Genomic DNA, 14,821 nt, shown 5'->3' with positions numbered 1-14,821 from the left:
AGACTGACTCCCACACATCGGCTCAGCTTAATGAGCTTTCCTATCAAGACTGACTCACCTTGGCCCTGGCCGGGTAGTTCAGTTGGTTAGAGCGTCATCCCAATATGCCAGGGTTGTGGGTTTGATCCCCAGTCATGGCACATATAAGAATCAATGGATGAATGGGGAAATGAGTGTGACAACAAATCAATGTCTCTCTCTCAAAAAAAAAAAAAAAAAAAAAATAGACAGGCTCACCTTGCAACAGGCTCCACTTCACCCTCCGGTACAAACTGAGAAGGCAGAAGCAGGCTCTAGATGGAGCAAAAACTAACTTTTATTACATACCAGACACTTGCAGGTCTTATCTTAGCTTCAAACCAAACGTGTAATTTGGGCATTGTTAAATCCTTTTCTCAGATAAGGAAGCAAAAGACAGAGAAGTTAAGCAACCTGTCACATAGCGTTGGAACCCAGAATTCAAATGGACAGGTTTGACTGATCACCAAGTCATTTGTCATGATAAGAGTACAGAGACAACCACACAGCAACATGGCCAACGAACCTACTTGCATCCCCAGGTCACAGCTGTGCCTGTGTGCCCCTGTCTCTCATCAGCTTCTTAGAAAATGCAGTGACTTCCAAACCTTCATCAACAACTGTCTCCAAGGTTCTTAGGAACAGGAAAGGTTCCGACTTGGACCTGAGGAGGGACTCCCCACCCAGGGCACACCCTGACCCAGCAGTAGTTGCATTCATAACATAAAGGGGAGGAGAGGAATAGAGAGCTGAGCATTGAGATTCTATCAGGGAAACAGTGTTATCAAACATCAGTCACATAACTGGCTGGAGGGCATGAGTTGAAAGGATAATGCAAATACCCTCCTAAAATCATTCACCTATATTCTGAGGAAATGGTTGGCCAGGACGGCAGCAATTAAAGTGATTCAAAACTGGCATGCTCAATTGTCCAGAAAACTATACTAAAAACAAGTCTTCGTGAAAAAAAGGGGCAGAGGAGATAATGAATAATGGGGGTGAATAGAACCTAGCACAGAGACATTCCAAAAACCAGCTTAGTTCCCCAAACTCACCAGTCCCATATGCAACCCTACAGGCCTTATTCATCCTCATCACAAACCCCTGGTTCCCACATCCAGCTGTGAATTAGCATCTTCCTGGGAGCTTTTAAAAATGCAGCTTCTCAGGTCTGGTGTCAGATCTGAAGAATAAGGATCCCTGCAGAGTGGGACTAGGAATTGGTATCGATTCAACTTCCACTTACTTATCATTAGTGGATTCTAATGTGGCCAGTCACTCGAGCAAGCAGCTAATTTAAAGGACACTGGCACATAAGACAATTTCCTGGGGGGGGAAAAAAGTCCTCATGATTTAAATTGGAGATCTTTGCCTTTGAAATGCTTCTGGGAGGTCTGAAGGCAGACTCTTCCCCAGCGTGCCAGCAGAGCTGCCTGGTACAATCCATCTCTTCTACCACATCCATGAGCCACTTGTTTGTTTTTAAACATCTTTTCTGTGTAAGGAAATGCTAATAATTTTATAGCATAACATTTCAATTTGTATTCTGGACCACAAAGGAGGCAACACTCTGCTGACAGAAAAATCTAACCCATTCCCACGGAGACGCTTACAGAAGAGAAGTGGGATCCCCACGCCAGCTTCCCTCAAAGCTTCTCGCTTTGTTCACGTGCCACAACTGAAGCTCAAACCCTGGCTGAGATCAGCAATAAAAGGACAGTGAGCAATTTAATTCACTTCTTATTCCCAAAGCGGGGTTTGTGCTTAAGTAAGCACAGGCTTCTGGCTGGCTCCTCTTTGCGGAACAGTTTTCCTCAAGTAACATTTGCATAGCATTTACAGTTTGCAAATCACGTCCTCTCTCATTACTATCTCCTCTAATCATCAGACCACCACAGAGACCTTGGCATTATGTCGTCTGTTTAATCTAAAGAGGCTGAGGATCAGAGAGTTCAGTGACTGACCCAAGGTCACACAGCTAGGAAATGGAAAACGACGATTTGCAACCAGGTCTTTTGATTTCAAGTCTTCTCATGCCTTTGTCTTGCCTTTAAAAGGCCTAACAAATATTGTTGAAGGAATAAATGAAGTGATGGATGGATGGATGATCTTTTATGAAACAAACACAATGGTAAAGATTCAAATGAACTTTAATACATACTATTGGATATCAAAGAAAGACATCAAAAGAAAGCGTTAGAAATGGACTACCAAACATAAACCTACCCTGAATGTTATACGTGGTCTTTTCTCAGTAAGACATTTGTCAGGAATTTGTCTTCTGAGCTCTCGCAGATGAAGAACATGTGACTAAGACTGGATTCAGAGCCTGAGTTTGAATCCCAGCTCTGTTACTTACTAGCTGTGTGACCAAGGGCAAGTTACTCAACTTCACTGTGCCTCAGGTTCTCTGCCCACAAAAGTGAGATAATAATAATCATGCATAACTTATAGAGTTGGTTGAGAATTTAAGTTACTACATATGTAATGTATTTTGAATTGTACCTGGCACCCAGTAAGGTATCATGCATTTCTTTTACATTAGTAAAAACGTCTGCTCGAGTATAATCAACTCTCAATTATCTATGTGTAGATTATTCACTGGATTTTAGGTTTTAGTTTGGGGCTGGTTTTATACCCTTGCTGGCAGTGAGAATGGCACCAGGTGTTATACAGGTGGAGTCAGACTGGACCCCAGTTCAGCAACTTCGGTAATAGAGTTCTGGGTAAGAAAGAATTCAGAGCCAAGACTCAAACTAGAAGAGAAAGTTTATTTAGAAAGTCACAGAGGTAGAAGTGAGCTGTAGAAGAAATGGACTCAGGAAACAAGTTACAGAGGCAAAAGAAGGAGCCCTTGGAGCTTATAAGAGAGAAGGGTAAATGTCACATACCTGGGAGGAGAAAAGGAGAGGGAGGGGCATGTTCCCAAGAGGGAGAGCTGCTGGATCCTCCATGCTAAGGGCTTTTAAGGTCAGCCTTCCAGGTGTGTCCTTTCAGGGTTGTGATTTCCACTGATTGGTTGGCACCAGGGCAGGGGGTCATTAGTCAATGCAGCTGGTCCTGAGGTCAGCTGTGGTGTCCTCGTTTTGCTGCTCTTCTGGGCCTGGAGCTGAGACACAACTGAGGCCTAGATGTATTTGATAGGAGTCAGAATGCCATTGTCCTGGGGGCTTAATGCTTCATCCCCTTTTTCGTTCCCCTTCTAAGGGGGTTTATCCTACATGACTAGCAACATGCCAGAAGAGGCTCTGAACCACATGACAAGCCATATAACAAGTTAGAGGGATCTAAACTCAATGACCAGCAATATGCTAGGGGAGGAAAGATTACCCTGGGGGCGAGGTCCTTGTTTTCCCAGTTTTGCCTGTTGCTAGGCACCCAGAACTTTCACCCTGGTGACCTTGTGTACCTGCCCCATTGTCTTTGCTCTGTTCATGTCTGTCTAATTGGCTACCACACCCTCACACACAAAGATCTGTGCTCTTGTTACACAGCTGCTCTTGGGGAAGGACAAAGGAATTCACACTTGCAGAGCAAGTGCCATATGCCAGGCACTTGGCCAGACACATCACACATGCCATTCTACGTAATTCTCACAATACCACGAAGTTACTATTAGTGTCCTCATTTTACATATGAAAAAACCTAAGACTCGGAGATTTGAAGAAACCCTAGCTGGTAAATGGAAGGGAATATTTATCCAAGCCTTTCTCTTTCCTGAGCCCGTGCTCTTTCAGACAGCCTCTTGTTCAGAATGGATGTGAATCGTATCCTTACTAAATTCAAACTACAACCACACGCCTTTTCTTGAGTCATGAGGGTGTCTCAATCTAGCTCCAGTCCCAGGGCAAATTCTGATGGCCTGTAGGAAGCGCTCCTAGAGAAATCACAAGGCAGAGGAAGATCACCACCCAACCAAGCCACCACCAAACCAATGCTTTCACTCAGGAACAAAAATGTATAATGCGCTACAACATGCGAGGTACTGGGGGTGATGAGAGTACTTAACCTTACAAGGTGATTGTGATGATTAAGTTGCAACAGCTCTTGCCACATGGCAAGCACTCAATAGCTGTTAGCTATAAAGAGCCATTCAGCATAAGGTTTAAGAGCATGAACGTGGGAGCCAGACAGCTTGTGTTAAAATCCTGACTATATCACTTATAGTGGGTAACCTTAGACAAGTTATTTAATCTCCATGGGCCATAGTTTTTCGCCTGTAAACTGGGGGTAACAATAACACCTACCTCAGAGGGTGGTTGTGAGGATAAAATGAGCTGATATAAATGAAGCGCCTGAAACATAGTAATGGCTATATGACTGATTTTTATTGTTATTATTAAGGAAGTGGGGTTGCATTGAGGATAAAAAGGGTAAGGTGAGATATGGAAAAGCATACATTTACATATACTATTGTGGGGTTTTATACTGATGCAGTTTTTTGGGAGGGTGGCTTGGTAACATCTAACAGCACTTTGAATGTTTGTTTCTTCTGATTCATGAATTCCATGCAATTCCAAACTACAGATCTGCCAGCACTAATGTGTATGCATGTGTGCATTGTGTATTGAGGAAAGCAAGGAGAGGTAAGCAGCCTTAACCCAATAAGGATATAAACTAGAAACTTAGGAAGCAACAACTTTCCTAAGTGGAAAAATATCCAAAAATCCCCTTAAAATCATGAATAGGATAAGAATGCCCACTATTATTGTTTCTCATCAATATCATACTGAAGACCAAGCCATCTACTTAAGAGAAGAAAAATATGTAAAGATGGAAAGAAAGAAAAAAAATCTGCCATTAAGTGTATTTTGTTGATTGTTTACACAAAACCCAACAGAATCTACAGAAAATTCATTATTATTGCATTAACAAGTGAACTTAACAAAGTAGCTAACTATAAGAATAATGTAAAAAAGTCAACTGTTCCCCAGCTGGTGTGGCTCAGTGGTTGAGCATTGACCCATGAACCAGCAGGTCAGGGTTTGATTTCCAGTCAGGGCACATGCCCGGGTTGCAGGCTCCTTCAGCCAATCAATGATTTTCTCTCATCATTGATCTCTCTCTCTCTCTCTCTCTCTCTCTCTCTCTCTCTCTCTCTCTTTCCCTCTCCTTTCCTCTCTCTGAAATCGATAAAAATAAATTTTTTTCTCTATATAGCAGCAACAAACAGAAAACACAATTTTTAAAAAGATGTATAACTTATGTATTTTTCTGTAATAAATTATCCCAAAATGCAGTGGCTTAAAATAACAAATATGATGGTCCGGCAGTGACAACCTCCTCATGATGACATGCCTCTCACTAGGGATCTCCTCCATCCTCTCCAGAAGCGGAGACAAGGGAACACAAGAAGACATGCCTAGTGCAGAGCCCCAGTCCCTGCTTCATGGATGTGAAATGGCCAGGCTGCTATAAGATCACCACCGTCCTTAGCCATGCACAAACGGTAGTTCTGTGTGTTGGTTGCTCCACTGTCCTCTGTCAGCTGACAGGAGGAAAAGCAAGGCTTACAAAAGGATGCTCCTTCATAAACAAGTGGCACTAAAAGCACCTCCAATCAAGATGAGTGGGGAACCATCCCAATAAACACATTTTGGATAACAAACAAACAAACAAACAAACAAACAAAAAATACGTTATCTCTTACCTCTTGAGGTACCTGAGGGTAGAAATTCGAGAAAGACTCAGCTGGATGGACTGCCTCAGGGTCTCTTGCAGGCTGCAGTCACATGTTGGTGGGGCTGTAGTCATCTGAAGCCTTGACTGGGGCTAGAGGACCCACTTCCAAGATGGTCCATCCTTGTGGATGGAGTCTGCAGGCCTCAATTCTTGCTGGGTATTAGCAGGCCTCAGTTATCTCCACGTGGACCTCTCTGTAAGGCTGCTTGTGTATCCTCATGACGTGGCGGCTGTCTTCCTACACAGAGGGTGATCTGACAAAGAGCAAGGAAGAAGGCATAGTACCATTTATGATCTAGTCTCTGAATTACTTCTGCTTTATTTTTTCCTTAGCAGCAAGTCTGTAAGTCCATCACATACCTAATAAGATCAGCATTAAGCTCCACCTTTTAAAGGGAGGCATTTCAAAGAATGTGCAGGAATACTTTAAAACCACCAGAGATGTCATACAAAAAAAAAAGTCTAAGTTATTGAAAAATAAATCTAATAAAAGATGGTCAAAATCTTAAGAACATTTTAAAACTTTAATGACAGACATTTGAAAAGACCTAAATAAGGGCAGAGATAAATGTTAAGTAGTCTCAATAGCAATTTTCTCAAACTGATTTATTAAATCAATTCACTAACCTAAACCCCCAACAGAACATGAAAAACAATGTTTTTAACTTGAAAAGAAGATTCTGAAACTCATATGGAAATTCAAAGACCCAAGGATAGAAAATACACTCTTGAAGAAGAAAAAGTACAAGAGTGAGCAACATGCCCCACATATCTCAAAATGTCTAGTAAAGTTTGATATCAACAGGAATTAAAAACAGTATGGGATTGTCTCAGAAATAAACAAACTAGAGACCTATACAACTACAGAAATGTGATATATGCCAGAAGGAACACTGCATATCACTTGAGGGAGAAGATACTACTTAATAAATAATACTGTGACAACAGGTTATCCATGGGGGGTGAAAGTGACATAGTATCCCTGTCTCAGGCCATAGTCCCAAGCAAATGTATTCCAGGTAAATTTAAAACTTAACTGTAAAAGGTGAAACTCTGAAAGTAAAAAATATTTAAGGATATGTCTGTGTGGTTTTATGGTATGGGAAGTGCTTCTTAAGCAGAAAAAATATGATAGCTAAAAAAATAATTGATAAATTTAACTATATTAAAGTGAACAAAATTGAACATCAAAAAACAGCAGAAAAGAAGTGGACTCATAGATACAGAGAACATTTTGACAGTTGCCAGATAGGAAGGGAGTTGGGGAGATGGGTGAAAAAGGTAAAGTGATTAAGAAGTAAAAATTGATAGTTACTAGAATCGTCATGGGGATGTAAAGTACAGCATAGGGAAGACGGCCAATAATATCATAATAACTATGAATGTTGTCAGATGGGTACTAGATTTATCGGTGTCATCACTTTGTAAGTTACACAAATGTCTAATCACTGGGGTGTACACCTGAAACTAATAAAATATTGTAATAAAATATTGTATGTCAACCGTAATTGAAAAATAAAAATTTATTTTTTAAAATAAAACAAAAATTAAAAAAAGGAAGTGAAAAAGACAAGTTATACATGGGAAAAATTATTAACAAAAATAATAGTGTCCTGGAGATAAGGTATTTCTCAATTCTCAAGAATGGGATTACTGAATCAGTGTATATGTTGAACTGTTCATTTTAATAGATATTGATAGAGAGTATTTGAAGAAGCTATTAGCAACTCAGAGGGCTCATCCCCATCAGCAATAAATGTTATAGCTCTTTTAATTTTTGTCACTTTGAAACATGATTAACAATGAAACTGAATATTTTTCATTTGTTTTTAGTATGCTGTGTTTTGTCATATAAAAGTGGGATCTGGCATCATTTTCTTGTTCCTGGCTCAACTGAAATGGCTGCAGCATATGTTTATTGGGCATTTCTTTTGGTACCTTGTAAGTTTCCTATTTATATATTTTTTCTTTACTAGTCAATATTGTCTTGGAGCTATCAGCAAATTCAAGATAAGAAAATACTATAATCTGTATACACATTTAAAAGCAGAGATAACTCCCTTAATTTAAGGATATGATTTTGTTTCCAGAAATCCTAGAAACTCTAGTTAAAAGGGAAAAATTTGCACCTTAGCTGGTTTGGCTCAGGGATAGAGTATTGGCCTGCAGACTGAAGGGTCCTGGTTCAATTCCAGTCAAGGACACGTATCTCAGTTGCAGGCCCTATCTCCAGCCCTGGTTGGGGTGCATGCAGGAGGCAACCAATCGACATGTCTCTCTCACATCAATGTTTCTCTCTGTCTCTCCCACTCCCTTCCATTCTCTCTAAAAATCAATGGAAAAATATCCTTGTGTGAGGATTAACAAAAGAAGAAAAATTGCTAGAAAATAATTTGCAAAGATGACTCAATATAAGATAAATACACAAAGATCAATAACTTTGTGCCATGCTAGCATAAGCACCTAAAAATGGAAATGTGGGAGATATTTCATTTGCAATGGCAGATAGAGTGAATACAATATTTCAGAAGAAATTTAACAAGGCAGGCTTAGAACTTTAATAAGTAAATCTATAAAATCTTACTGAATGGAAAGACAAACTATTCTGAACAATTCCTCTAGTTTTACCTGCCTAAAAGCAAGGAGCAGGGAATGGCTTGGTACAGGAGAATAATTCAGAATGCAGGGAAGGTGGCACTTTCATTCAGTCATTCAGCAAGTTTTTATTGGGCACTTACTAAGTGCTAGCCTCAGCTACACGTGAGTAATAATCCAGACCTAGTCCCTGCTCTCATGGAGCTGATTTAGCAGTAATGAAAGACAAGGTTTTAGAAAATCATAACATATAGAGACATGGAATGTCAACCTGACAGATGTGGAAACTGACGCCCAGACAGAGATGCAATTTGTTGAGGTTCATAGGGCTAGTAAGTCATCACATTGGGACTAGAACTCACTTCTCTTGACTTTCTCAACATACCATTCTTCCTCTCAGATTATAGTCTGAGGAGTAGTCTGATCTAGTATTTAGAGAGATTTTTGTAGCACAATTATACACAGAAGGCCTCAGACATGAGGAAAACTAGGCATTGTGATGGTGTACAAACTCTTTCAATATGTTCTTAGACAATGAGTAGTGTATATGCAAACAAGGGAATACCATTAAACAAGGGAAGGCCATTAAAAATTATGTAAATCTGGAAAAAATTCTACGTATGGAAAAATGACTATTTCCTATTATTAAGTGAATAAAAAAGGTTACAGAATATTACATTTATCCTGTATATGTAAAATCACATATGTAAATATTGGTGTGTGAAATTATACAATATGAAAAATTATACGTAACTAGAGGCACCGGCGTCTACAGAGTGAGCAGGGTCCCTCCAGCAGGTGGGCTTCCTCAGCCCGGCCTGTGGGAATTGGGCCAAAACTGGCAGTCCAACATCCCCCGGGGGTCCCAGAGTGGGAGAGGGCACTCTGCAAAATTGCTGTCACTCGGCAGCTGCTGCATTGAGTGTCTACCCCCTGGTGGTCAGTGCACGTCATACCTACCAGCCAGTTGGCTGGTCAGCCGGTCACTTAGCCTTTTATATATATAGATTATATGTGTGGACATATGTATGTATGTGTATACATATAGTATGTGTGTGTGGAGATATAGAGAGATATAACAGTTTCTGGATGAATATTCACCATGATATTAACCAGTTATTTGGGGTTGTAAAATATAAGGTGGATTTTATTTTCTTCTTTGGACATTTCTCTGTGGTCATCTTTTTTATATTGATCTGGTATATTTTTTTAAGCAATGCAATTTAAAAGATAGATTGCTCTGAATAACTCCAGGTACCAGAAGTCTGACCAGTGGGTTGGAGCAAATATTCACATTAGAATGTGGACGTTGGATACAGAGATCACCGCAGGGCCTACTTATCCAGAAACAAAAGTGAGGAAATGAATCTGTATTTAGGACCAAATGATGGACCTTTCTAGTTCACAAATAACCTGGAGGGGCCTGCATTCTTAATGATGCCTTTGGCCTCCACCAGCCATGGACTGTCAATCTTTGGGCATCATTTCATAGGAGAAAAACAACACCTACATGTAGAATTCTTTCAGCTTCCTGTTGCTGAAGATAATCCTAAAATATGCGTGTAATAAAACCTCCAAAATTGGACTTTGCTTAGACATATTTTGTGATGTTCTTTTAAAAAAAAAAAATTGTATTGATTTCAGAGAGGATGGGAGAGGGAGAGAGAGATAGAAACATCAATGATAAGAGAGAATCATTGATCGGCTGCCTCTTGCACACTCCCTACTGGGGATCAAGCCTGAAACCCAGGCATGTGCCCTTGACAGGAATCAAACCCGGGACTCTTCAGTCCGCTCTATCCACTGAGCCAAACCAGCTAGGGCTGTGATGTTCTTTTATAGGAGCTAAAATTAACTTTTGCCAAATTAATTTTAAAATAAATCAAGAACATAAATTATGGAGGCAAGGAAAATCATTATCTTTCTTGAAAGAATAACCTACTTATCAATCACAAGACCTTTAACAGCACCAAGCACAGGGTTACATACACGTAGATGCTATTTCCATGATACTAATTTGTATCTATTCCATAAATCTTTTTGACAATGCCTTGCTAATCTATTCCAATTTGATCTTCAGTCCAGAAAACTGACTTTTCTCATAAGTTCTCTACAGTCAGCTACATTGCTTTAAAGTTTCGTCCACATCCACAGAATATAACCATAAATATATTTCTTTAAATCTATTATTTATGCTTTTCAGTGTGTGTAACTCCCACACACATTCATCACCTAAGGTTTAACTCTTCTGTTCTGATTTTATGAGTAAACTTTGCAATGAAGAAATATGTTTTAGAAAGCTACACAGAAAGTATTCACCTATACTATATTATTTTACCATGACTGATAACTATTGACTTATACAAAAAAAAAAAAAAAAATACAGTCTTTAGAGTAAAACTACATAGGCAATTTGAATAATATAATCGAGTCATTCTAAATCACTTGGAATCCCTTCCCTTTGCCACATTTATTAATCCTTAAAGATTTTTCAGAAAAATGGTTTTCTTCCAATATTCTTCTCATACCATCTGTTCAAGCACATTCCTCATATTCTTACTAGGCTTTCACAGATGCCACTTTTTAAATCGGCAAATCTCCTCAGGAGCATCATCTGGCTCCCGTCACCCCTACTCCAGGGAGCACCAGACATCTCAGTAATACCAATGTCAGAGCAGATGTTCCATACTCTCTGGCGTATTTCCCTCTCGCGGTAGAGTTCTGGAATGCAAATTTTGAGGTGAAGGAAAAAAACTCTTGGGTGCAAGCATTTCCTGCGAGTGTGTTCTCTGTGTGTCAAATGCAGTGCTCAGTAGCCTCACATCTGCTCTTCTGGAGACCTGGTCAGAGAGGGTCTCTTCGCTCAGAGTACAGGAAACAGAAACAGACACAGAGAGACGGAGACGATAGAGAACACTGGGAAACCAAAGGAAGTGAGAACAAAGTTGCCTCAAATTATATGAGGTTAAGCTTTTAAAGATCAGCTGAGTCAATTCCACCATGGAAATGAAGCCATGTTCTGGTCCGGACAGAAGAGAGCAGATGGGCTTTGGCAGGTATGTGAGATACAGCTGTGACCGCCTGCTCACTATCAAACAGAGGGCTGTGAGATTTTCCATGGAATTAGATCACCGAAGACCCTTAGTTTGGACAACTGAGCCCAGTTCTTCACTGAATGCCAGGATCTGATATTTAAATTACTCAAAACACTCCTTCCAGATCTACCACTCACTGTTCCACATGGACACACCGCAAAGTGAAACGTATATGCAGTGATGCTGAAACCACGTCAGGTTAGGGGGGAAGGGCCCTAGCCTGGTGTTAGAACAGAATTTTAGAATCAGGTGTGTATTAACTCCCCTGTCCATGGGACCCAGGGCAAGTGGCCCGATTTGTCGGACAGTTCCCTTATCTCTAAAGTGAGCAGTGAAACTAGACAACCACAGGTTTGCCGCAGCCTTAAAGCAGCACCATGCGTGATGCATGTTTATAGTACTTCCTATTGAACTGGATTGCATCCACTTCCAGAATGCCATAATAGGTGTCAAGATCTGTCGTGTCATCTGGGGACAAAAGAACAAAAAGAACCACGTTGCAAGTCTGTCTGTATGTTTAGGAGAAACAATAAATGAAGATCAAAAGGTGAAGGTTTTCTCAGTAAGGCACACAGCAGTACAGAAGCCTATTCCTCGGCTGCAGCACGAGGAGAGGACAGCGTCCGGAGCAGCTGCTGGAGGGGTCTCGGGTTCTGGGTCCAGCCCTGCCGGCCTCGGGGAGCCACATCAGGCAAGAAACCTGCATTGCTGAGGCGCAGGTCTTCATCTTTACAGAGGGATTACAGAGCACGGCTGTGCTTCGGGAAAGAGGTGCACCCTCCAGATTTAAGTCTGGTTACAAGACATCAATAAAAAGAAAGTTAGTAACATATTTCTCTTCGCCCCATCACTCTCTTGCTTCTTCCAAACTCACAGACAACTTCGATTAGGCCAGCAAGAATTTCAACTGACTAAGACACTGCAATCAATCTCTGCTCCCATTCACTGCACATTTCACCTCTGACGGGACAGGCAAATCTAAAGAGAAGCAGGTGAACGAATACCTAAATAATTCAGTTACGGCGGCGGGGGGGTGGGGGGGGGGTGGTGGTGGTGGAGATCACCAGGCTTAGCAAAGACTTAAAAAAACAACATTATTTTTTCTTTATTGGAAGTTGGAGAGATTGGCAATTTTTTTTTTAATTTCTGTGTTTTGGCTTTGGTATTCATTATAGTCTTAGTTCTTTATTGACCAGGACTTCAAAGGCCTTTAAGAAATGCAAGCAAGTTTCCCAGGTAAATGCTAAACCTCTCTCTCTCTCTCTCTCTCTCTCTCTCTCTCTCTGAACTTCAGGATTAGGTCTTGGTAAATTTCCAATGGTGTTTATATTCAGCAAACTTGCTCTTTCTACCATTTGCCTTCGCTTCTCCCTTTTATTACTACTCTCTTCCCAAGCCATTCTGAACCGGAATCAGTTCTGAAATGCCCCCAGCTGAAGCCCACCTGTTCACACGTCTCAATCCCATCCTGTTGCCTCATTCATTGTGCTGTTAAGATCTCATTCCCTTTAGGCTTGAAAGTGGTCGGCCAGTTATGCTGGCAACTCCAATGACCAGGGTTAATGTCTACAAAGTTCATCGTTCCTGTGGCACTGCCTGCTTACATGAGCCTCATCCAGACACAGGTGCTGTCTTTACACTGCCCTGTCCACCATGGAAGCCACATGTGACTAAATTTAAATATCCATCAGTTAAATAAAATGTAAAATTCTGTTCATCAGTGGCACTAGTCATGTTCTAAGCCAGTGGTCGGCAAACTCATTAGTCAACAGAGCAAAATATCAACAGTACAACAATTGAAATTTCTTTTGAGAGCCAAATTTTTTTAAACTTAAACTTCTTCTAACGCCACTTCTTCAAAATAGACTCGCCCAGGCCGTGGTATTTTGTGGAAGAGCCACACTCAAGGGGCCAAAGAGCCGCATGTGGCTCGCGAGCCGCAGTTTGCCGACCACGGTTCTAAGCCATAAGAATATTTCTGCCCTGACCGGTTTGGCTCAGTGGATAGAGCATCGGCCTGCAGACTGAAGGGTCCTGGGTTCGATTCCGGTCAAGGGCATGTACCTGGGTTGCAGGCACATCCCCAGTGGGAGGTGTGCAGGAAGCAGCTGATCGATGTTTCTCTCTCATCGATGTTTCTAACTATCTATCCTCTCCCTTTCCTCTCTGTAAGAAATCAATAAAAATATAAAAATAAAAAGAATATTTCTATCAACACAGGAAGTTCTATTAGCATTGTCTTAACAAAAAGGAATTAATTTTAGTAGCGGACTGTGAAAGTGACCGTTATTTCTGTGCAGAGCAAAGTTACAGGCGCTAAAAGTAAGTATACTTGTGTATTATAGGTATGCAATCAGGACTGGGGTGGGAGGCAGCTGAGTGAGGGGGAGATGACCGCCTTGTGATGAGTACTATATGCCAGGGTTCGGGCACAGGCAGGCCAGTCATCGGCAGGCCTTTTTATTAAACAGGCAGTCCTCCACGGCCCATTTCACAGGCGAGAACACAGAAACGAAAAGGGGTTAAGTAATTTACGCAAAGCTTTGAAACCAGAATGCAAAATCAAGACGGTTGGAATCTCAGTGTCCTCTCTGTTGTACCTGCTGCCTGTCAATCTCTGTCCCCAAGGAAAGCAGGTGGGACTCCCAGACACTGCTCCTCAGAGACCACTAGTTTTCTCTCCCTTCCACGTGGGGGTGAGGGTTATGCCAGTACAGAGCAACAAGTCTTTGTTAACGTTTCCTTTTGAGATGATTATAGATTTAATGCAGGGTAAGACTGATACAGAGAGCTCTTGTATCCTTTTAATATGTGTATTTATAATCAGCTACATACTGACACTCTACTTGGTGCTGGGGTCACAAAGACAAGACTGCCTTTACTCTTGAAGACTTTGGAGGCCAGCAGGGAACATATAAATACATAATTAATATCGAGTTGGTTAAAACAAAAATGTAATGCCATTTCACCTGCTGATTAGCAAGTAACAATAATAGTAATGATATTCTAGCTAAGCTACTGTGAAAGAGGCACTCCCATATTTTATTGGTAAAAGTGTAACCAGAGGCAAATAGGAAAGCGAGTTGGCAATACGCATGAAATATTTTAATGTCTCAGCTAATATTTTTTGAGTGCCTGCTATATGCCAGGCACTGGACTAGATCCATGGGGGAAACGCTGAACAAAGCAGACACTGCAGACTGTTTCTAACTTACAGTCACGTCTTGTTTACACAGTCACGTCTTGTGAAGTGCTGTGCGAGGCAAAGTGGAGGTGTTACAGAAGCACTTGTAAGGGGAGCTGAGTTCAGCCTTGGGTGATTAGGGAAGGCTATCCTAGAGGAGAGGAAGGAGGAGGGCCCTCCGTCTATTAAATGATGAAGAGGAGTTAGCCAGAGGAAGAGGAGACAGGGTGGCGTGGAGAAAGTATCT

The 14,821-nt window shown here is 41.1% G+C and overlaps 1 protein-coding gene and 1 pseudogene across 2 annotated transcripts in view; one reads left to right on the top strand and one right to left on the bottom strand.

Annotated features, from left to right (window-relative positions):
• Positions 1-2,777: 2,777 nt before the first annotated feature.
• The window catches only part of PUM3 (pumilio RNA binding family member 3), a 113,235-nt gene continuing 101,191 nt past the window's right edge, over positions 2,778-14,821 (bottom strand). Inside the window, exons 18-19 of the transcript XR_013960735.1 lie at positions 5,669-5,954; positions 2,778-3,138 (exon numbers count right to left, since the gene is read on the bottom strand). The gene's annotated coding sequence lies outside the window, so the exon portion shown is untranslated. The remainder of the gene's footprint in view (positions 3,139-5,668; positions 5,955-14,821) is intronic.
• LOC308248541 (small ribosomal subunit protein eS27-like) lies at positions 5,313-5,566 on the top strand (annotated as a pseudogene). The gene has a single exon. The product of its transcript is annotated as a small ribosomal subunit protein eS27-like (transcript).

The sequence above is a fragment of the Plecotus auritus genome (assembly GCF_963455305.1).
Source record: "Plecotus auritus genome assembly, chromosome: 5".
Taxonomy (NCBI): Eukaryota; Metazoa; Chordata; class Mammalia; order Chiroptera; family Vespertilionidae; genus Plecotus; species Plecotus auritus.
This window is presented reverse-complemented; position numbering and strand designations above follow the sequence as displayed.